We start from the raw sequence: 23,412 nt of genomic DNA, 5'->3' as shown, positions 1-23,412 counted from the left end.
CGTAGAGAAGGGACATGAACAGCGGGGCAGAAAGACACGAGCGTGTATCTTCGAAACGAGGCGCTAACCACACTTCTTCGTTCTCCTTGCCCTTTTCGGCTCGCTAGGGCTTGCCGGCTCACAACTCTCGGTGGCAATATACATATGTATGTGACGCTACGATGGATGGGCGACGTGGCCCGGCTCATACGCCATGTTTATTCTATTTTCACTTCTTCCTCCTCTACTTCTACTACAAGACACTGCCTTCCTACGTCACAGGATTCCCCCTCCCCCCGAAAGAATGCGCAAGTTACAATCAACAAAACAACAAAAAGCATAAAGTGAAGAATGTCAAAATTCGCGGTAGTTCGATTTCAGGAGGGAGTTTCTAAAGTCGCACAAAAGCTTCACAGTATAGGGCAGCAGTCCGGTTAACGCAGGAGTTCTGGTGGGCGAGGCTGATGGTTGCGTCCTGGATAACACAAGAATGCTTTGGACGTGGAGATAGCGGAAATCGCAGCCGGCCTTCTTGTGAAGAACAAACGAGGTTCGAACACCTTGCAGAATGGACAGTTCAGATATCGTAGGCATCGAATTCTTCGTCGTGGCACAGGTCGTGCAGGCAGCTTGCGTGCGCGTTGATCGAGGTTGATTGGGCGCTGCCTGTATTTCTGCCGAGTACAAGGGGTGCTTTTGTGGTTTTTGGAAAATTTTCTATGGCGATGTCGCAGATGGTTTGATGGAAGGCACATTCTTGATCTTTGGTGGAGAATGTGTCCACCACGATGGGCCTTTTCGCAATGTTCTTTGAGCCTTAAAAGTGGTTTCGATGAGGTTTCCTTTCGTCGTTGACAATGTTGAAGTATACGCTGACGTTGTAGTTTCTTGGTTTCGTCGACTTGCTTGTGGTGTGACATTGATCGTGCTGTGTCAGGATTCTTACAAAGTCCTTCGCAGGCTTCTACGACGTGAACCAATGCAGATGTTTCCGGCATAAAACAATGCGCGGGGTTTCGTGCACTTGAATCTTCTGTATTCATAAATCGTTCATTGTTGGTGGTTGCCTGAAGATTAGTTGTGTCATCAGAAGTCGCACCTCTGCTTTTGTTTTCATTGTTGGCAGTGAGGTTTTATACTGGATTCACGTCACTTCGATCTTGTAATTGATTAACACTAGACGCTTCTGCAGAAGACTTTCCTTCACAAGATGCTGATTGTGAATGCTTCTGTCTTTGTGGCACTGCTGAGCTGAATGCCAAGTCAGTTTGCAAAGAACGCATGCGGCATGAAGTATTAAATGCATCTCGGTCATTAATAGCGGATTCAATTCTTTTATGCAGCGGTGAGTTGAGCATTGGTGATATATCCGCGGATGAGGAACCAGGTGGAAGGTTGGGAACACGACCACGTGTCTTTCCGTGAGCATGTGGCTAGCTTCACCTGACGGGAATTGTAAATTCATGCTCTCTACTCGAGTGCGTGAACGCTGCTCATGACTGCGATGACTGAGTTTGAATGCACTGAGAGTGCGTGTGCTAATCGAATCTTCATTATAGTCTTGAAACCAGATGACCATTCCTTCTTTTATCTTTTGCCAAGACTCGTCGTTGTCGAATATGTGGGTGAGGTAAAACTTAAATGCCTCACCGGTGACATAGTCGCTGAAGTTCGCAACCATTTCCCGTTCCGACCAAGATGCAGCGGTAGCGTGGAGCTTGAACAGGTCGAACCAGTCCTGTACAGGTCCATCGTCCGCTGCTCCGGTGTACTTGGGGATGGGAAGGTCGGTCGATGGTTCTGCCATGATGCCGGTAACTGCTTGCACTTGAGATCACCTCTTCTGTGGTCGATATTCAGTTGAGGCGTACTGCAGGTGGCTTCGTGAATGATGTGTCGAGGTTGATGAGTGGTGGCCAGGTCTTCATCCTGCCGACTTGTGTGACGCTACGATGGATGGGCGACGTGGCCCGGCTCATACGCCATGTTTATTCTATTTTCACTTCTTCCTCCTCTACTTCTACTACAAGACACTGCCTTCCTACGTCACATGTATATATATAATTCATTGATGTGTTCACTGGCAATCGTAAAAAGAAAATTTAACAAGGAGTAGAAGTGGTCGATTGCTTATTACAAACACTGCATTTTTAAACCTCCGAATTTATTCTGACAATGAGGTTTTCGCTAAGCCCGTAGCTCAACACCGTATCAAAGCCCTTCTTTATTCTACCTTCACGAGAAAGTGGTTACGCCATAAAGAAAAAAAAACAAACCTGTGATGTTGCGGTTAACAGGAGCTTAGAAAACTGCCAATGTCATTAAAATTGTCCCACTATGCAACAAAAACAAAGCCATTGCGTTATAAACCCATTCCACGGTGAGATTCTAACCTCAGACAGAGCCAGGACGCTTTTCTTGTGTAAGACGGTTCGTCATTAACTCAAGCATTGGGCTGCCGACTTTAGCTGTCACCAGCACTCACTGATCATCACTACAACACGATGAAAGTGAGGAATCACGTCTAATGATTGTTCAGAGTAATCACCAAGTGTGGTGTGGTACGATTAGGCAAGTCAGTCATATGTTCTTGAAGGATTCAGCGGGAAAAGATGTGTGGTCAATACTTCGGGCAAACGACACGTGTAACGATCAATACTTGAAATTTACGCACTGCCTCAGTATTTCAGCAATGAATTCAATTTAGAGTATTTGACATGATGGTAAAATAACGCTATCTAAAACAAAGTCTCCTTTTAGGTAGTCTATTAACATGCAGCTCAGAAAATTATTAACGTAAGTGATGCTGTTAAGAAACAGCAAGACGAGTGTGAAACATCCTGCCAATAAAAAATACCAGTAATAGAGTCAGTGCGCAACTAAAGCAGCCTACACCCTTACGAGAGTTTCACCATGCTAACACCCCTATACTAAAAAAGGATGTACAATATCAAAATGCCCATATCATGGACTATTGCCATTCACCTAAACATGTTTATCACTGAGAAACTGAATAAAAAAAATAAAGCATGCCGGTAAGAGAGCATGTCAGCACAGATGACATCGATATAGAAGATTCACGTATGCTCCGAACTATGAATACAACAGAGCATGCTGTAAATGCCCCCTAGACCAAGATCCCGCGCTGCATAGCCTTAAGACGACCGCCTCAAATACATACCGATAACATTCATGCAAACGAACAGGCAGTCACATCAGAAAAGATTTAGGGGTTGTTATTAGTGGTAAGCGTAATGTATATGTTTAAAAAGAAAAGTGACACGCTACGGTCCATGGTCTAGGGGCCAAGTCACTCGTCTGCTGACCCGTATGCCAGCTATGGCAACCGCATTTTCAACGGAGGCGAAATCGCTTGAAGTCCGTGTGCTCAGATTTGGGTGCACGTTAATGAGCCCCAGGTGGTGGAAATTTTCGGAACCCTCCCCTACGGCATCTCTCGTAATCATATGCTGGTGTGGGGACGTTAAAACCCAACAATTAAAATTATATAATATAGAAGAATGAAAATTGCAGGAGAAGTTAACTTGCCGTTGACAGGGACCGAACCTGTGACCTTCGTATAGAGAACGCATCAAGTTAGCCAGAACGAGAACATAACTATGAACGCAGGAAACAGAACAGTAGATTAACTCGTGATTTGCGCCCTGGGAAGAAGGTTCCTAAGAACCTATTGAAGGCAGCCGCCGCGACTGGGTTGGGAAGCAAATGTTGAGGTGGAAATCTGAGGGCTCGTTTTTTCTTGTTTGGCACAATTACAATGAAAACTAACGCACTGTTGTGCCAACAATAGTTGTGCCATTGTTGTGTCGAAGTCGGCTGGCCGCGACGCCGAAGAAGAAGAAGAACGAAATGCCGCAGCACGCTGGCGCTGCCCGCGCCAGCCACCCACGACGTCAGCGCGAAGCGCCAACAGAAGAATATCCACCAAGAACAAAAGCTTGTCACCAACCACAGCAGATGTTACTGTATGACCTTCAAACAAAATCCCGTAAATTCCCACTCGTTTCTTCCTTCCTAGCCTCCTTCGAGAGATGGTGCCATGCCAACAGTACTTGGCATGGTCATGCGGGTTGGACTTTGAATGAGACAAGACATGCAATGAGATTCAACTCAAAACAGGTTTATTTTGGCTCAGCAAGTTTTCAGGATTGCATCCAAGCCTTTCGTTAGTCATTTTCACTGTACACATTTAATGTCACTCTCATAATTTTAATACGTATATCGTTTACCAGTCTTTAGTGCGAGGAATATTAGGCCCCTATACAGCCAGTCACCACACTCATTACTCACTTCCTTTGTCTGATGTACTGGCGCTCTTTGGCCATTACATGGACCTTGGGCCAAGAAACACTATATATAATTAACAATGACTACATACTAATATTACGGTTATATAATTGGCAATAAATCTGCTTTACAGGTAGCACCTTCGTGATTACATCTACTCTGTCTTATGGCGGAGCTGGCTATATTTAAACCACCTATCTCAGATGCTCTGAACTCGCCACAATTAGCGTGCCGTAATCCGGAAATTTACTGCCGCAAGTACCGGGAAGAAGGTTAAAGGGCAGAGTTTGGTGAGGAACGTTTCGCCAAACGTAGTCACTTTGCATATCCCATATGTCGTTAATTTTTGAAGTAGATTTTGCTTCAGTATTCGAGAAACATATCCCTATACTGATCTCAACAATGATTTGAAAGAGGTCGTCGATTGTGACTAAGAGATCTGTACCATGCTTTCGTTTGAACAAATGCATCACTGCATGGGGTGCGTAACGAAAAAAAAACCCTCCAGACGAGTCTCGTCTCTGCAGCTTACCCCAACAAAGCGTTAATATTCGCCATAAGAGATGTATTATCACAAGTACCATTTGATATAGTCACAAACATTTTGTTTCTTGTGTAGCTGTGTGTCGCTGTGTAAACGTCTTTGTTTTTCCCTCTCAATAAAGTTTCTTTCTCGTCCTTTTCAGCAGGCTGCATGGGGCTACCGCACCGCGTGTTTGAGGTCCCTTCTACTTACCCTGGCTGTCCACGTGCGCTGGTGTGCGGGATTGAGTGATGTGTCACTTTTAGTATCGTCTGTGACATGTAACAAGATCTAGACATAGCTAGCCGAATTGCATTTGCAGCGAATTTGCAGCCGAATTGCAGTGCAGCAGGCCTATATATAGCGCATTCCAACACCGGTGAGCCTCATAATGCTTTATCCTAACACATTTTTTTTGACCTTCCCTGCTTTTTCAAAACACACACCTGATAAAGAATCACTTTGCATTTGGATAAAGCTGCACAGAAGAGTATTTACTCATTTAGCTCTCTCGGGTCAAGTAGAAAAAAACAGGTTTCTCGCATTACGGATACCACTTATGCACGCGAGGCCAGAAGGGGTGATCACGCCTGACGGCTTTCGCCTTTACGAAGAACCCGCAATCGTTATTTATCAAAGTCACGCGGTGATTTTACATCGTAATCTATATACCAAATGAAATATACAGTTGAAACTATATTTAACAAAGTGATTACCCTGCTGAAAATATTCGGTTAGATCTGGAACGTCGTAAAATGAAGAAATCTGATATTTTTATCCCGAAGTTGCATTGTAGCAATATCCAGTAGCTATCATGGCTTCACAGCTTTGTTGTCAGCGGTAACACACACCTGTGCGTCCTAAGTCTTCGAGGGCCGCCCGAGGATGGCTCGGACAGGGGAGTACTAAATCATGTCCGGACAATGCAGGCCACGTAGGCGGTTACATAAAAAAGTGGTGGAATTCTTCCACTGTACGTTGAGCTATCACAGGTTAACGATCTGCCATGACGCAGAGTACGAATGAAGTGACTGTGCTAAGTAGGTAAGCGAAAACGTTTTGAGGAGATAATTAGTGCTGAATAAATCACTAAAGAACGAAAGTAACTACCATTACCGCTAGCTATGTTCCCTGTACGTAAGTGGGCAACCGACGGTGTAGTGCGTTGATCTGTGCACGGGCGTGGCGTGCAGCCTGGTAAGAGTAAATCAATGTTACTAAGGTGCCTCTATGTTTTATTGTGATACAGTGCGGGCCCAGTTCCGGACAAATACCCGTATCTGTGAACACCAGAAAGAAATCACCTTCTCTTTGCTCGTTTATACCTAGTGTGAGCATTTTTCATACGCGTCATCTTATATGTACATACTCATCATCATCAGTCTGACCTGTGTTGTGGGGCAGAGGCTCGGAAAGTAAAAGATGTGTCTTGCAGCAAAAAACGTTGCCTTACAAGTGGTGGAGAGTGCTTTGCGGTCCCCTGGTCCTCTCCCTGTAGCGCTTTTTCGTTATCTTCGACTACGAACCATCCCTGGTGCTCCGGTTGGGTCGCCGTCTGCGCAGTCAGCCTACGGTCGCAAGACGAGCATTACAACATGGCGCCATCCACCCCACCTGCAACCCTGGGAATGCCTTCTTGGACTATCACCGCCCCTCAAAAAGATCCCCCGATGTTCGTCGGCCTTCGCGGTGAAGACGTTGAAGACTGGTTCAGTTCAGTTCAGTTCAGTTTTATTTCCTTAAAGGCCCCCATTCAGGGGGTGTTACATAAGGGGTGGGATTACAATTCAAACAGCGGAGATTCAATTAACATTGCAAACAAAAAATTGAATTAACATGGCAGATGATCGGTGAGGCGTTCCAGGAAGGTAGATGATGAGGCAATTGTGACAATGTCGTAGGGCAGGCCGTTCCAGTCTGAAGCTGCTCTGAGGAAAAACGATGCAGCAAACGTAGTGGTGCGTGATGGCGGGCGGGCAACTTGAAGTGAATGACTGGTGCGGTGGGAAATGCGTGAGGCGGCTGTTATATAAGGAGCTTGATTGAGTGAAGAATAAAAAAACTTATGATAAAGAGTTAGGCTAGCAATGCGGCGACGATAAGAAAGGAGTGATAGGCCAGATTCATGTTTCAATGGTGAAATGCTGATGTCATATGAATATGAGGAATGGATGAAACGGGTGGCCCGATTTTGAACACCTTCCAAGGCAGTGATTAGGTATGCTTGATGGGGGCTCCAGATGGCAGATGCGTATTCTAATTTTGGTCTTATAAGCGATTTATACGCGAGTAATCTAACATGTGGTGGGGAAAGGCGAAGGTGGCGTTTAAGAAAACCCAGTGTTTTGTTCGATGCTGAAATGATGTTTGTAATATGGGCGCGCCATGATAAATTAGAACAAAGGGTGACTCCTAGATATTTATACGATTCTACTAATTCGATACATGATTTAGAAATAGAATACTGAAAGCGAGAGGGATTGTGACGACGAGAGAAGGACAAGAGTTTGCATTTAGTGGGGTTGAGAGTCATTAGCCAAATATTACACCAGTTTATTATATTGTTAAGGTTGCTCTGAAGGATGTGATGGTCATGACAATTAGTAATAGTATGATAGATTACGCAATCGTCAGCGAACATGCGAATGTTACAGGAAACATGCAATGGTAAGTCATTAATATATATTAGGAATAGGAGAGGACCGAGAACAGACCCTTGTGGGACGCCTGAGGTGACTGGGAGTGGTTTAGACAGGTGGCTGTTAAGATAGACAGATTGCGAGCGGTTAGTTAGAAACTCCTCAAGCCACCTGAAGATGTTAGGATGCAAGTTTAGTTTTGAAAGTTTCAGTAACAGACGCTGGTGAGGAACCTTGTCGAAAGCTTTTGCAAAATCAAGGAATATTGAGTCGGTTTGGATATTACAGTCGAGATTAGTCTGTAGGTCATGAACGAATTGTGCTAATTGGGTTTCGCAAGAAAGGCCCTTTCGAAATCCGTGCTGTGAAGGATGAAAAAATTCGTTGGAGTCCAAAAAATTGAAGATTTGTGAGTAGATGACGTGTTCCATGATCTTACAAGGCACGCTGGTTAATGAAATGGGGCGGTAGTTCAAGGGTGAGTTTCTGTTACCTGATTTGTAGACTGGAACGACCTTGCCCGTTTTCCAATCATCCGGCATGATTCCTGAGGTGAGTGACTGTGAGAAGATAAGACATAAGTATGCTGCGCAAGTCGATTTCACATTCTTGAGGAGTTTCGAGTTGATGGAATCCATACCAGCTGATGAAGAAAGTTTTAATTTGTGGATTATAGATGAAATGCCTTCTTCGAAGAAGGTGACAGCAGGCATGAAAGTTTCTACGCTAAATGATGGCGACTGTGAGGGCATGTCAAGTTCAGTAGTGAAGACAGATGCGAATGCTTCGTTGAATATTTCTGCGCAATCATGGTCAGTCACTGTCTCGTGTGAATCATTCGTTAGTTTAATATCGGAAGGATGTGTGGGGTTTAGAACTTGCCAGAATTGCTTGGGGTTCCTGATTAAGAGATTAGGTAAGTCTATATGGTAAAACGAGTATTTAGCTTTACGAACAGATAGCAAATATGATTTTTCAGCTTCGATGTATTTTTGCCATGCAGTAGGCTTGCCGTTGCGTTTGGCGGTACGAAAAAGTCGTTTCTTTTTGTTTTCAAGTTTTTTTAAATGCCGAGAAAACCATGGTTTATTGCGGTTAGTTTGAAAAGTAATCTTCGGGATAAACATCTCAGAGAGGTGATTTACTTTGTCCTTAAAGATCAACCAGTTGTCATGAACTGAGCGCGTGTGAAATGTAGATTCATACTGATTAAAAGAGTTACTGAGATCTTCAGATATTGCACTATAGTTACCCTTATCATAAAGAACAATTGTTTTATTAGTCGTCTGTTTTTTGGTCGAGGTAAATGAAAATAAAGCATGTATGACCTTGTGGTCGCTGATCTCAGGAAGGTAAGTAATAGATAATAGGTTTTCGGGGCTATTGGTTAATATCAGGTCGAGAATATTTGCTGATCCTCGTGTGACACGGGTTGGTTGGGCGACTAATTGTGTAAGGTTAAAGTTGAGACATACATCGAGGAAGTTTTTCGCCTCTGCGTGACATGATAATGTAGAAGTAACTATGTTTTGCCAGTCAATATTAGGGTAGTTAAAATCACCGAACAGAAGAATGCGAGCCTTTGGGTAAGCGGAAGTAAGTTTTTGAATGGAATTGTTCAGATGACATGGAAAATTTGGATCCGTTTGCGGGGGCCTGTAGCAGACGCCAAGTAGGACAGTTACGGTGTTAGTACGACAAATTAGCCACAGGGATTCGGTATCGGAATCGACGTTAACAACGGAGCAAGATATGCCCCGATGAACTGCGATAAGTACTCCGCCCCCCCGTGAGCCATTTCGGTCATTTCGGTACACGTGGAAGTCCTGTAAGTCAGTTAATATTTCCGCATCCGTTATATCGCTGGTAAGCCACGTTTCTGTTAATACGAGTATGTTGCTTTTTGATGACGAGATAATGTTGGATATGAGTTCACGTTTTGGAAGAAGGCTACGTATGTTAGTGAATATTACGGAAAACGAGAGAACATGACATGGGGAGGCCGTTTGGCGTTTTATTGCTCTTTGTTGGCGGGGTAACCGCTATGCAATTTCCTTGACCATGTGTGATGATGCGTCAAATATATAGCGCTTCGACCCGACGTGCAGTATTTTGAACCGCAAGGAGAACTTGTCCGAACGTGCTTTTGCTAATGCAAGTAATTGCTTGCGCGCATATTGAACGGGGCGGGAAAAGTCCTCCCCGATGCTGTAGTTAGTGTTCTTCAGTTTCCTGCCGTTTGATAAAAGTGCATCTCTGGTTTTGTATGATAAAAATTTCACAATTATGGGACGATTTCGGTTTAGTGAATGAATACCGAGACGATGTGCGCGTTCTATGTCGTTAGGCTGCACTGTTAGTCCAAGGTTATTGTTGCAGATATCGATTATCATTTTTTCAGATTCAGCCCACGTTTCATTCCTAGTGGGGTCAGGGATGCCGTAGAATAGAAGGTTATTCCGGCGCGACCTGTTTTCAGCGTCATCCAGGGAAGTTTCTAGCTCTTGAATTTTTTTAGTCATGTTGATTACGTTAGCCTGTGTTTTTTCGATATCATTTCTGAGGGGAAGAAGAGTTTGGTAGTGTGTTTCGAGATCGCCCATTCGTTTGTTTAAGTCTGTTATTCTTTTATCCGTTGTGCTTAGTTGAGATTTCAAACTCTGAACTTCGGCAATCAGCTGGGCCTGGCCGGCACTTAGCTTTTGTAGCTCAGTAAGAATAGCAGCGTTTCCGTTAGGGCCAGGATTAGTTTCGACGTCACCCGATAAGATCAGCAACGAGTGAATCATATGAGCACACTCAACAGCAATAGCAATACAGCAGTGGGGGCTCGGGAACTGCACCAGGAAGTAATTACTCGACTTTTTAGCGAAGAGGACATACGATTTACTAACCTGCATTGCAAAGGTAAGTGGATTAGATGGCTGCATTGTGGTGCAGTCACCGAGCCCACGAAGTGGCGTCAGCGGGTGATGTTCCTTTATACTTGATGATGCTGTGGTTGATGACGATGCGGCCTTCCATAGCACGGTGATTTCCGGTGATAGTAGTTCCTCCGACGTAATATCCGGTGGGGACGAGCAGTTGGTGCGTAGTAGGCGGCAGGAGCCTGGCTCGCTTTCGGAGCCCGGCAGCACCAACATAGATGACGCCCCCGAGGATAGGCCTATCATGTTCGACAGCTGCAGGCTGGCAAACACAAGTATGGTCGTCTGCATTGCAAAGGTAAGTGGATTAGATGGCTGCATTGTGGTGCAGTCACCGAGCCCACGAAGTGGCGTCAGCGGGTGATGTTCCTTTATACTTGATGATGCTGTGGTTGATGACGATGCGGCCTTCCATAGCACGGTGATTTCCGGTGATAGTAGTTCCTCCGACGTAATATCCGGTGGGGACGAGCAGTTGGTGCGTAGTAGGCGGCAGGAGCCTGGCTCGCTTTCGGAGCCCGGCAGCACCAACATAGATGACGCCCCCGAGGATAGGCCTATCATGTTCGACAGCTGCAGGCTGGCAAACACAAGTATGGTCGTCTGCATTGCAAAGGTAAGTGGATTAGATGGCTGCATTGTGGTGCAGTCACCGAGCCCACCAAGTCACCGAGGTTGGACGAGTACGACCGTGTGAGTGCGCTTAACTAATGGCATGATACTGTCAAGCTGCCCCGCATACCGTTCTGTCTGACCGGTGTCGCTAAGACATGGTTTCTCAACCATCAGCTGGATTTCCCAGACTGGCCTACCTTTAAGCAGCAGCTCCGTCAGATATTGGCCAACCCTTCTGTACGTGCAGACATCGCCAAACGGAAGCTTGCTGAACGTGTCCAGCACTCCGGCGAGTCCTATACTTCATACATTGAAGATGTTCTTGCCCTACGCCGTCGCGTCGACAGCTCGATGGCGGAGCATGACCGCGTTCGCCACTTGCGCAAGGGCATAGGCGCCGTCGCATTTAACGCTCTGGCGGCAAAGAACCCGACCACGGTCGCCGATATCATCAGTACGTGTCAGCGACTCGATGCCCTTAACTGATACGTTTACCACCTGAAACAGCAGATATCAGGCCAACGCATGACGGTGAGCTCCGTGCGCTGATACGGTCCATGATCCGCGAAGAGCTGCAGCTCCAGGCCACCTGGTCATCTGGTGATCTCCGCATGACGCCTTCTGCAGGCAGCCTCCGCAAAATTGTGAGGGAGGAACTAGCGTCCATGACGTGTGAGCAAGTTCCGAGCTCGCATACCACTCCAAAACCGACGTACGCTCAGGTGGTTGCAGCGTCACCTCCTCAGCAATCACCACAGTATGGGTCAACTATGCAGCCTTCACTAAATGTCCTCGCCCCGAGAGCAACGCCTAATTCTTTTCAAGCCTGGCGTCCATCTAGACCAATTTGCTATTATTGCGGAATACGTGGCCACATCTCACGGTTCTGTCGTCGACGTCAACAAGACGAAAGGCGTGGCTATGGTGACTTCGAGAGGGAGGAGTTTGCCCCTGCTCCACAACATCGTCACCCATACTAACTGTACCAATGCAGCTCACCCTCTCCACAACATTTCGATGCAGCCAGTACCTTCCGCTCCTTGCGCCGTCGCTCCCGGTAACCTATGCGCCGTTCCTCGTCACCACTTCGTCCGGCTACCACGGCGTCTGATCATCGCCCGGAAAACTAAACAGTGCAGCTTCAGGAGGAAAAGCTGCATTTTGCGGACTGCATTGAACTCCTCCGGAACGCCCCTCAAATGTACTTTCAGTGTGTGTTGAGGGTATATGGACTGAAGCCTTGGTGGACACAGGTGCATCGCTCTCAGTTATTAGTGTGGACTTGTGCTCCCGTTTGCGCAAAGTGAAGACACCGTATGATGGCCCTCCCCTTTGCTGTGCTAATGCGGTTTTTGTTCAGCCTTCTGGTGTTTGCACTGCACAAGTTTTTATTCAGGGCATCCTTCACCATATACAGTTCTTCGTTCTGTCATCCTGTACCAATGCGCTCATTTTAGGATGGGACTTTCTCTCCTCAGCTTCAGCCGTGATATCTTGTCGTCAGAGGGTCATTCGCATGTCAGATACTGTGCTTTCGTCTGATAACTATGCCCATAGCCAGCGTTTTGTCACCGCTGATGACTGTTTTATTCCTCCAGGTAGTGAGCATATTCTGACCCTGACATCAGATAAGATCAGTACTGGTGATGTGTTCATAGCACCATGTGGACGCTACATATCTGGTGGACTTACCATCGCTCCTAGCCTGGTGCGCTTTTGTGATCGCAGAGCATTAGTTACGGCAGTTAACCCCACTTCACTGCCTGTGGCACTGCCCCAGGGAACCAGTGTGGTTTGCTTCACAGATACCGAACCACTTTCTCTGGTGCCCCTTCACGCAGACTCACCATCTTTCTCTACGAGTACTGATGACGATGCTACGACGGCTGCTTTAACAGCCACAATCACGATAGCGCAAAAGGAAGAACTTTTGGGTATGCTTCAAAAACACAGCGCTTCATTTGATGTATCTTCCAAGCTTCTGGGTCACACTTCTGTCACCGTGCATCGAATTGAAACGGAAGGCAATACAATCGTACGCCGCCACCCATATCGAGTGTCATCCGCAGAGCGGAAAATCATCGAGGACAACGTTGCTGATATGCTCAAACGAGATGTTATCTGGCCTTCGTCCACCTCGTGGTCATCACCTGTAGTGCTAGTCCGAAAGATGGATGTTTCGGTACGATTCTGCGTCGATTATCGAGCACTTAATACGATCACGCGTAAAGACGTCTACCCGATGCCACGAGTCGACGACGTACTCGACTCTCTGCAAGGCGCTGAATTTTTCTCCAGCCTCGATTTACGGTCTGGTTATTGGCAAATATCTATGCACGAAGCGGACAAAGAAAAAATTGCCTTTACAACATCAGGCTGGCTGTACGAATTCAACGTCATGCCATTCGGTTTATGTAACGATCCTGCAACGTTTGAACGCATGATGGACACAGTTCTACGCGGCCTAAAATGGAAAACATGTCTTTGTTATCCAGATGACATCGTCATTTTCTCATCTTTTCGTCAGCATCTTGATCGTTTGGACGAAGTTTTGACGTGTATTTCTAGTGCTGGACTTCAGCTCAACACAAAAAATGCCATTTCGCCAACTAGAACATCAAGGTGTTGGGCCACCTTATCAGCAAAGATGGCATTCGTCTGGATCCTGACAAACTTGCTGCCGTGATACGCTTCCCTCGGCCAGAAAATCAGAAACACCTACGAAGTTTCCTGGGCCTGGCATCGTACTTCCGCCGCTTCATTAGTCATTTTGCTGCGATCGCGTCGCCACTGCACAAGCTGCTCACATCCGTATCAACTTTCGCTTGGAACGACGACTGCGAGCGTGCCTTTCAAGCCCTCAAGAATGCTTTAACGTCCGACCCTGTTCTGTGCCATTTCGACGAGAACGCACCTACATGTCTGCACACCGACGCGAGCAGCCATGGCATTGGAGCAGTTCTTCTACAGCGGGACGCCACTTCACGGGAAAGAGTTATAGCATATGCTAGTCGTGCTGTTACGGCTGCTGAACAGAACTACTCCATAACTGAGCAGGAGTGCCTTGCTGTCGTTCGGGCCATACAAAAATTTCGACCATATCTTTACGGACGCCACTTCACGGTTATTACAGACCACCACGCCTTGTGCTGGCTTTCGACACTGAGAAACTTGTCTGGTCGCCTCGGTCGTTGGGTGCTCCGCCTACAAGAGTACGATTTTGACGTCATCTATAAGTCTGGCAAAAGACACAAAGATGCATATGCTCTCTCTCGCTGCCCCCTTCCGCTTTCATCATCAAGTACGTCAGCTTATTGCTCGTCTGGTGGGCAAGGCACTGCGTCACACCTCACATTATCACATCTTGCGGTTATCGGCACGCCGGCTTCAAATCGCTACACCGAGTTCGCCACACGCCAGCGTGATGATCGATATTGCAATCGCATTATCCAACGCCTAAATGGCGTATTACCTACTCCTAATGCTAGATTGCGCCGACAACTACGGCAATTTAAGCTCGATAACAATGTGCTCCATCGTTCTGTTTACACTACTGATGGACACCACTGGGTTCCAGTACTTCCGCGTTCTCTACGTTATCAAGTCCTCGAAGCCTTTCACGACGACCTAAGTGAGGCCACTTGGGATTTTACAAAACACAAAGCCGCATCAGAAACCGTTTCTTCTGGCCAGGCATCTCTACCTCTGTGGCCAAGTACGTTGCATCTTGCCATCTGTGTCAACGGCGGAAGCGACCAACTTCGTCTCCTGCTGGCCTTCTGCAACCTATCCCGTGTCCCGAGACTCCATTTGCCATCGTTGGTATAGACCTACTCGGACCTCTCCCCATCACGCCAGCAGGTAATCGTTGGATTCTGACTGCTGTCGACCACCTGACACGGTACGCAGAGACTGCTGCACTACGCACAAGTTCTGCTTCAGACGTCGCAGACTTCTTTCTCAACGCCATTGTATTGCGTCACGGTGCACATCGCGTCCTCCTGAGTGATCGCGGCAAGACGTTCCTGTCCACCATAATGAAGCCCTGCTCACAACCTGTGGCACAGTACATAAGACGACGTCAGCCTACCATCCCTAAACTAATGGGCTGACAGAGAGATTTCATCGGACACTAACAGACATGCTGTCGATGTACATCGTACCAAACCACACCAACTGGGATACAATTTTGCCTTTTGTGACGTTTGCCCATAACACCGCTGTTCAAAGAACTACTGGCTACTCGCCTTTCTACCTCGTGTACGGCCGTTCACCGACATTCACCATCGACGTCTCTTTCCTAAATGTGCCAACCGACGCCTCGACAACCGTATCAGAGCAGTTCATCACAAGACTTGAAGAATGCCGGCAAAGGGCTCGCCTTAATACAGAAGCCAACCAGCAAGATCGCAAGCAACGCTACGACAGCTCTCATCGTGACGTCTCCTTCAGTCCGGGGGATGAAGTGTTGCTTTATACGCCCATTCGTACTTCAGGATTGTGTGACAAGTTTCAGTCACGCTTCATTGGACCATATACAATCAATGAACAAACGTCCCCAGTGAACTATCGTGTCACTCCCACCGACATTTCTTAGGATCGTCGCTGTCGTGGTTCGGAGATTGTCCACGTATCGCGTCTGAAGCCATTCGTTCGACGTTCCGTTTCCATCTAAGACGCGTCCGGGCTGGCCGCTTACGCGTGGGGGGAAAATAAGTGTGAGCATTATTCATACGCGTCATCTTATATGTACATACTCATCATCATCAGTCTGACCTGTGTTGAGGGGCAGAGGCTCGGCAAGTAAAAGAAGTGTCTTGCAGCCAAAAACACTAGTAACACTGAGTTATTTCGGGTGTGGGGGTGAAATTATCGCTCTAATTCTAGTTTATGGCAGCACTGCACTCTGCGATTGTTTGCCCTCAAATGTGAATGTCTCAAATAGATAATATCGTGACATTTGGTTTCGGTTGACCCAGTTTGGACCACATGTCAAAATAATGATTGATATGTGGGGTTTAACTTTCGAAAACCACAATATGATTGAGAGAGACGCCGTAGTGAAGGGCTCTGGAAATTTCGACCACATGGGGTTCTTTAACACGTACACAAATCTGAGCACATGGGCCTTAACATTTCGCCTCTATCGGAAATGCAGCCGCCATAGCCAGGATTCGATGCCGTGGCTTGCGGGTCAGCAGCCGAGTAACTTAGCCACTAGATCACCACGGCGGGGTAACACATGTCAAACTAATAATGTGCCCTGCACGAGATGGGTCTTGTAGAACTTTATATTTTCGGCCACGCTGAGTGCAAGTAAACTGTGCTGGATATTGGTCATTTGTTGTGTGGAAGACGTTGTTCATGCACCGCTACGTTGTGACTTAGAGATTTTGTACCATGCTTGCCTTAGAACACGAGCATGAAAGTTTCAGATACCTGCGAAAAGATGAAACATATGGGTGACATTAAGTGCACAAGGCTATGTCACATTTATATGATTGTTGACAAAACTCCCCTGGTATGCTTACAACTGCTCACGCCAAATCATTTAGCAGGAACAGATTGATTTGGGTAAGCTGATGATTCGGGATGTGTTAAATTCTGCTGGACAATAATTAAGAAATCGAGCTGGAGGAAAGAGAAAGCGAGTGTACTTTCCTGCCTCAAATTTTCTTTTCATTGACGTCGTGCTGCAGCTACCGCATTAAGAAACCGGCTTTGCTCTTACCTCATAACAATGTTACTTGCACAGACTATATCTGGTACGTTATATACTGAGGAGTACGTAACGTATACTTCCAGGTGGATGCCCGTGCTCGATGTATACGCCCCATCGTCCTCATCCCAGCATCAACTTCGGGCAACTAACGTTGATGCGATCCTCGGTATTCTCAAAACACTGGCAAAAAGCAAGTTCGAGGCCGCGCGAGTGTACTTGCTTCTCGTTCAGTTCGCCCCCTTCATAAGGTTCGCCTCGGAGACCAAACGAGAACCGCGACTTGAAACCAAGGATGTGCAAAGAAGGTACGGCAATTGTCGTCCTATGCAGGCAACCCCCTCGTTGGACTCTCGTTGACTTTTAAACACTAAAATCATGTCACTAGATTACACATGGTGAAACTATGGTAATGCAGGTTGTAGCAACGCATGATGTTCATCTCTGCATTAAAGATGAAAGCTCAATGGGGCTTTAGGCACACGTCACTCAAGAAGGCAAACTCATCTCTGCACTCACGTTAGTCAAGAATAGCCACACTGAGCAGTACAGATGTTTGGATCTACACTCCTAACTCCTCATGCGAACTCGTTTCCGCGTTTTAAGTACATTTTTATGGTTTGCTCGTGATGCACGTCATTGCTTCGCATCTCGCTTCCACAGTTACGGCACATTCACAATTGAGAAGCAAAAACGAAAGTGCCAGAGTAGCCGGAAAGCCACGTTCACGCACGTCGAAAACGTTCACGTTTTTTCTGCATCTCGTACATGTCACCGCCGCCTTCACCACCTTGAGAATTCATTACATTTTTCCTTTTTTCTGAACATTAGGTTTTATACCACATTTCAGGTATGTATTCAAAGCACTGCAAAGGAACAGTCTGCACTTTTTTAAACGTCGTTTCTGGAGCTGCTTAGGCAGAAACGACACGAGCGGGCAGCGGCGGTGGTTTCAGCCGGCTGTAGAAAAGCGAGACACGTGAGGTCATGTCGACTCGCTGCAGCTGCACTTTTTTCAGTTTCCGGTGTCTGCGGCGATCGTAATTAAAACCGGACTCTCGACGATGGCGTACTTGTCCAGGCCATGTGCTTTGTCGTACTGCACGAGCAATCAGCATTTACGGTGGTGCGAGCCACCACGGACGCCTTTGCCGCCATGTTGAATTTGGAGCTGGTCGTTGACATCCCGTAGTTTGGGTTAGTGGCACCAGTGCAGTAAAAACCGTGCAGCTTAAAGGTGATCCGTCGCCGCATGGCGCAAATATCAATCTACGACTGGTTTGTTTGGCGCCGGCCTCGGGGCGTAGTTTTCCGGCCTCTTAGGCGACAAAGTGAAAGAACTTCAGCCGAGTTTTGCTGATTTCGCTCCCTTCGAGGCCAATTGGGAACGCGCCTTTCGACATCCGGCTCTTACGGAATCCGGAAAGATCACCGCCGACCTCCTCAGCCGAGCAACCAACGTCCACACCAGTTCACCTAATGTAGGTGTAATAAAACATTTAACTAGGTAGCTTGTATCGCATGCATTCCGGCGGCGAAACATTGGCGTTGTCTGCGAGCGACAATTTCACATAGTATACGATTCCCTGCGTGGCGAGGTTTTCTTACATACTATGTATATGTTAGTGCTGAAAACTGTTTCGCGATTTATTTACCTATTTTTTAAGTGCAAAGTGCTTGCAGCTTCTAAAGCATTGTTGCAGAGTGGCACACACTGGGTAATATATACTTGCATAAAAATTATGTACATGTAGACAGAACAAAAAAAAAAGAATAAAAGAGAAAAAATGTTGCTACGGCTGCAAGCAATGTTTCAGTGGAGAAGCAAACAATCTCCAGAGAAAGTTGATTGCACCGGAAAATTGTGCGATGAAAAAAAAAGAACGAGCATTTGTTGGCGTGTGTTATGCAAAAACTTTTTTTTTCCAATTCAGAGGTTGGTCACTTCTGTGAGCTAAGATATGGGGAAGTAAAGATAAGATTCAATATTTATTTTCACCACATTCTAAAACGACTTTGAAAATAATGATTTCTATTCTGACATTTTTTGCAGGTACTTCGTAGTGCCCACCATAATCTCTAAAGTGCAGTAGCACTAAACGAGAGGTCATTGTTACAACTGACAAGACTGGCAGAATTTTTTTTGTACCAGGCTGAGCATAATAGATAGGGAATTAAATTGTGAGACCCAAGCCAGACGGGCTTATTTGAACATAGGTCTGACATTCGAAAGTTAAACTATATATACTTATTTTATTTTGAGAGAAGCTAGTTACGTTTAACAAAATTTAACATTCTGTAGGATAACTACATCATCATCACCGGGCTTAGAACAAGTGAGAGTTGATGCACTTTGGATAACTACTGGATAACTACATCATACTGGATAACTACTGGATAACTACTGGATAACGACTGGATAACTACATCATCATCACCAGGCTTAGAACAAGTAAGAGTTGATGAAAAATAAACACCAAGGCCTTTATATTTGATCATCGGTTGCTCGCGTTAGCTGACAATGTCATTGGTGTTATTCAACAGGTGTGAATAATGTCAACAAGTGAATAAGATATGTTGATGCTACACACCAGCGCACCTGTAGTGTGAAGATTATCAATATAGCATGTAAAAGGGCGTAACTGAAGCGTAGAATTGGACCATGCGTACAAACATGCGAACTGTGGAAAGGGGTTGTTCTAAAGGCCCGCTGATTAGAATGGACTCATAATTATTCATAATCAGCAGTATCATCACCAAAGCGTACAGTTGTGCGTGTTATCTTACGGGGTCATAGGGGCTACTTCGCCAATTAGCAGACGCAATTCGGCGTAGTCAGCACTGCGCAAGTGCACTTGCAGCATACATTTTATAAGAGAGCTTCAACGACCCAATGCTAAGTGCGCGAACATTCCTTTCCTTGTGGAGCGAAGGGTGCACAGAAAAAAAATAAATGATACGGCGATGGCGGAGTGTTGGCCTAATAAGCTCCGCTCCCCCAAAAAAAATGGAGTGAGTCTATCTGCCATCCGAAAGCGCTCTTCCACGCAACGCACAGCCCCCAGCAAAAGCCGCTGGGAATAGGCCGGAAAAACCACTCCCTCAGAAGCAGGACAAGTGGGTCAGAATGGCGTATGATAATATATGATAGCACAGACAAAGGACTTGGAAATTAGAAGGCACATTCAAGACAACATATATAGCGCTAACTTGGCTAACTGCACTATCATACATTAGGGAGGTTTAGAATAACGTTCGCAGGCGTTGCGGGCGTTGCTTTATTTGCGGGCACCATATGAGTTTTAGAATAGCGTTCGCTCCCCCTTAGGAACGTTCTACGGACTTTCACCCTGACCGCAAACCCAAACGCACAGAAGCTACAGAAAGCACTTCGCAGGCCTAGCGGGCCGCGATCGCCGCATGCTGTTTCGGGATTCCTGCGGGCGGGCCGCAAACGTGAATGGTGGCTCACGTTACGACGCATGTGCAGTAGCAGTGAGCGCACCGCAAGAGCTTGTTGTGCGCTATTTTAAACCTCCATACTACAGAGTTTGAGAATTGGGGGCCCAAGACACTGGGTCCCCCAAGCTTCGTTGCGCAGGTTGCTCTTGCGTTCGCACGATCAGAAGAGTTTGAGAACTGGGTTAAACGCAGGCTGCATTGGGTCAAACACACGGGGCGCCACCGGTGGCCAAATTCGAAATTATGCGAGACGCGGGAAATACGGCACCATGTATCCAACTAGAGGAGGTGTTGATGTATCGCACTGCGTCCGCTTCGTCTCGCTGGCGATCCAAGACGCCTTGGTGCCCCACCCTTCAGCACTGTGGAGGCTACAGGACCCCAGGCCAATAGAAAGGGCGATTAACTTCTCCACATCTATTCATTCGCTCGATGTCGTCTTCCCACCTCTTCACGGCATTTGTCCCCCGAATTGTCTAACACACACACTTTGCAGATAAGGCTGGTTTATTAACTTAAAAAAATGGCAGCATATCCACGGAGTGAATGAAGGAGAGTGGGGCGAAGCATCCATCCATCCATTCGTTCTTGCTTCAGTCCGTCCATGCGTGCGTCTGTGTGGCCACCCGTGCGTCCATCCGCCCGTCCGTGCGTGCGTCTATTCGTGCGTCCGCACGTCCATCTGTGCGTCCGTCCCTGCGTTCGTCATTGCATCCGCTCCTCCAAACTTCCATACGTCCATCCGTCTGTGCAGCCATCCATGCGTCCGTCCATGCATCTGTGTGTGTGTCCGTTCGTCCACTTATTCAACGCTCCAAGTACCACCATCTCGCATCTTTTCATCATATATTCCTCATATAGAAGCACCGCCATCCATTGGACATTCCAAGAACTGAACGAGAGGAAGCACACGCACACTTTCTTACGGCTTGCGCTTCGTGTCTACTTCCCACCTTTAACCACCTCGAGTTCATTGTATATACTAGTTCACTGTATTCATGGAACTGCGGCCCAACACTCGCTAAACCTTTCTAAAACCAAGGAGGTCACGCCCAGCGAGTATAAACTAGCAACCCTTTCTTGTCAGATAGTGCTTAATGTACATGCCAATGGCTGCTAAGGGGGAATGAGAGACAAGAGAATTCGGCCTTTAGTCAAAGCGCACGCTGAGAATTTTTTATTGTTCAACAAGAAGAAATCTCCCACCAGCACCACCTTGGAGGTCAAAATGTAAGACTGGTTTCACACTACTACTACGACTACGAGGGACGAACGGGTGCCGCTATAAGGAGCTTCGCCCCTAAAACACCGTAAAACCGAAACAAACAGTCACGTCAGGAACTTGAAGCGTACCATGAATTTGTTGCTCTGCACGCTGAAGATCGGTTGGCGCTCATGCCGGCGGATAACTTTACTCTGTGTCCGTTTCTTTCCGATGCTTATCGTGGTTCTCGCATAACTGCTTCTCCCTTGACGCGTTCTTTCGCGTCTCCCGCTGGATTTCTTCTTTTCTCTCTTGTTTTGTTTCCACCGAAAGAGGATCTGACGCGCACAAAACACTGTGCCATGTTGCAGGACTAATGTTTGAAGATGCAGCGTTCTTGGCCTGGCGACACAGCCCAAGCCCTGCCTCGGCTCGTTAGTCTTAGAACGTGTGGCTAAGCAAGCAGCATATCTCGCTAATAACGACAACACGTACCTGATGTTTTATTCTCATAGTAAGATAAAACAAATCGATGGTGGATTTCACCATTCATTTGTTTCTGTCAGCGCAGTGGGCGTGTTGCAGGAGCAAGTACGGATCGAAGCGGGCGGTCGCTTCTGCATGGATGATGCCATGTTGACTTGCAAACGCAGTTACCGGGAATAAGAGACAAAAATAATTTCATGCGTGCTAACTAAATGCGAACAATAAACGTATCACATAATGATGGGGAGTAACACACACCAAGCAAATGCCAATTTTAGTCAACCCGGTCAATTTTAAGGCATTTATTGTATCTGGGACTATGTATTTCTGCGCACCTGTGTGGATTTTTACAGCCCATAGATTTGGTAGTGCTGAACCAAAGCGTTTACGGCCTTGGGTCAGCACGAACGCAAGAGCCCAAGATTGGCTTGGTTTCTGCGCGTGCGCTCTGGCGCGTTGCAAGCGTATTGGGTCCCCAAGCTCCTTGGGGCCCCAATTTTCACACTCTTTACTAACATGCTACCATACCAACTGTTATGGTATAGCATGCCAGTCAACAGTGTGAGGTATAGGCCGGAAAAACTACTCCCTCAAGAAGCATAACAAGCGGGTACAGAATGGCGCATGATAATATATGACAGCACAGACAAAGGACATGAGCATTAGAAGGCACATTCAAGACAACATATATAGCGCTAACTTTGCTAACTGCGCTGTCATACATTAGGGATGCTTAGAATAACGTTCGCAGGCGTTGCGGGCGTTGCTTTAGTTGTGGGCGCCATATGAGCTTTGGAATAGCGTTTGCTCTCCGTAGGGAAAAGTCTAAGTACTTTCGCCCTGACCGCAAACTCAAATGCACGGAAGCTGCACAAAGCATTTCGCAGGCCTCGTGGGCCGCAATCGTCGCACGCTATTTCGGAATTTCTGTGGGCGGGCCGCAAACGCGAATGGTGGCTCGCGTTAGGACGCATGCGCAGTGGCAGTGAGTGTAACACAAGGGCTTGCGGTGCGCTATTCTAAACCAGCACATTATCACGCTACCATACCAACAAGCCGAAATCGCCACCTTCATTGACTTCAGAACGGCAGGTTCAGATTGACTGAGTGCGTGAAACACCCGCCGGGGTGCGTAGCGCAGGCACGAGAAAATTAGCGGTCCGTTCAACTCACGTGTTGAAGACCTGTTGGCCTCAATGCGGGAGCACGTTCGGCCGACTAATTCTCCGCGGCGATTGCTTCGAGCGCGCAATCGAGAGCAGCGGTACGTAATCCATGGGTCGGAGATTGTGTATCGGTATAAGCACAAGCACAGCACGTATGGTCGCAGCTGGTACAGCCATCAGCACATCCGTATACGGTTGTTGTTGGGAGCCGGCGCACACGTAAAATGGGGTGAGGTGGCTGCCGAGTTTGCGGCGGCGCCGGTGCACTCGTAGAAGGGAGCGAGGTGGGTGCCAAAGGCTACAGTATCCTGAAGCGAGCAGCCCTTCTGTACAACCGCGCCACCTCGCTTGTCGGTATTGTTGGCAGCAGTGCTGGCGTGTTCA

General features: G+C 47.0%; 1 long non-coding RNA gene across 1 annotated transcript in view; it reads right to left on the bottom strand.

Annotated features, from left to right (window-relative positions):
• Positions 1-23,412, bottom strand: part of LOC142774759 (uncharacterized) — an 88,073-nt gene extending 64,661 nt beyond the window's left edge. Inside the window, exon 1 of the long non-coding RNA XR_012886541.1 lies at positions 23,036-23,412. This is a non-coding gene — a long non-coding RNA (uncharacterized LOC142774759). The remainder of the gene's footprint in view (positions 1-23,035) is intronic.

This window comes from Rhipicephalus microplus, chromosome 10 (assembly GCF_043290135.1).
Source record: "Rhipicephalus microplus isolate Deutch F79 chromosome 10, USDA_Rmic, whole genome shotgun sequence".
NCBI classification, from domain to species: Eukaryota; Metazoa; Arthropoda; class Arachnida; order Ixodida; family Ixodidae; genus Rhipicephalus; species Rhipicephalus microplus.
The sequence above is the reverse complement of the archived record's forward strand: the minus strand, read 5'-3'. Positions and strand labels throughout refer to the sequence as shown.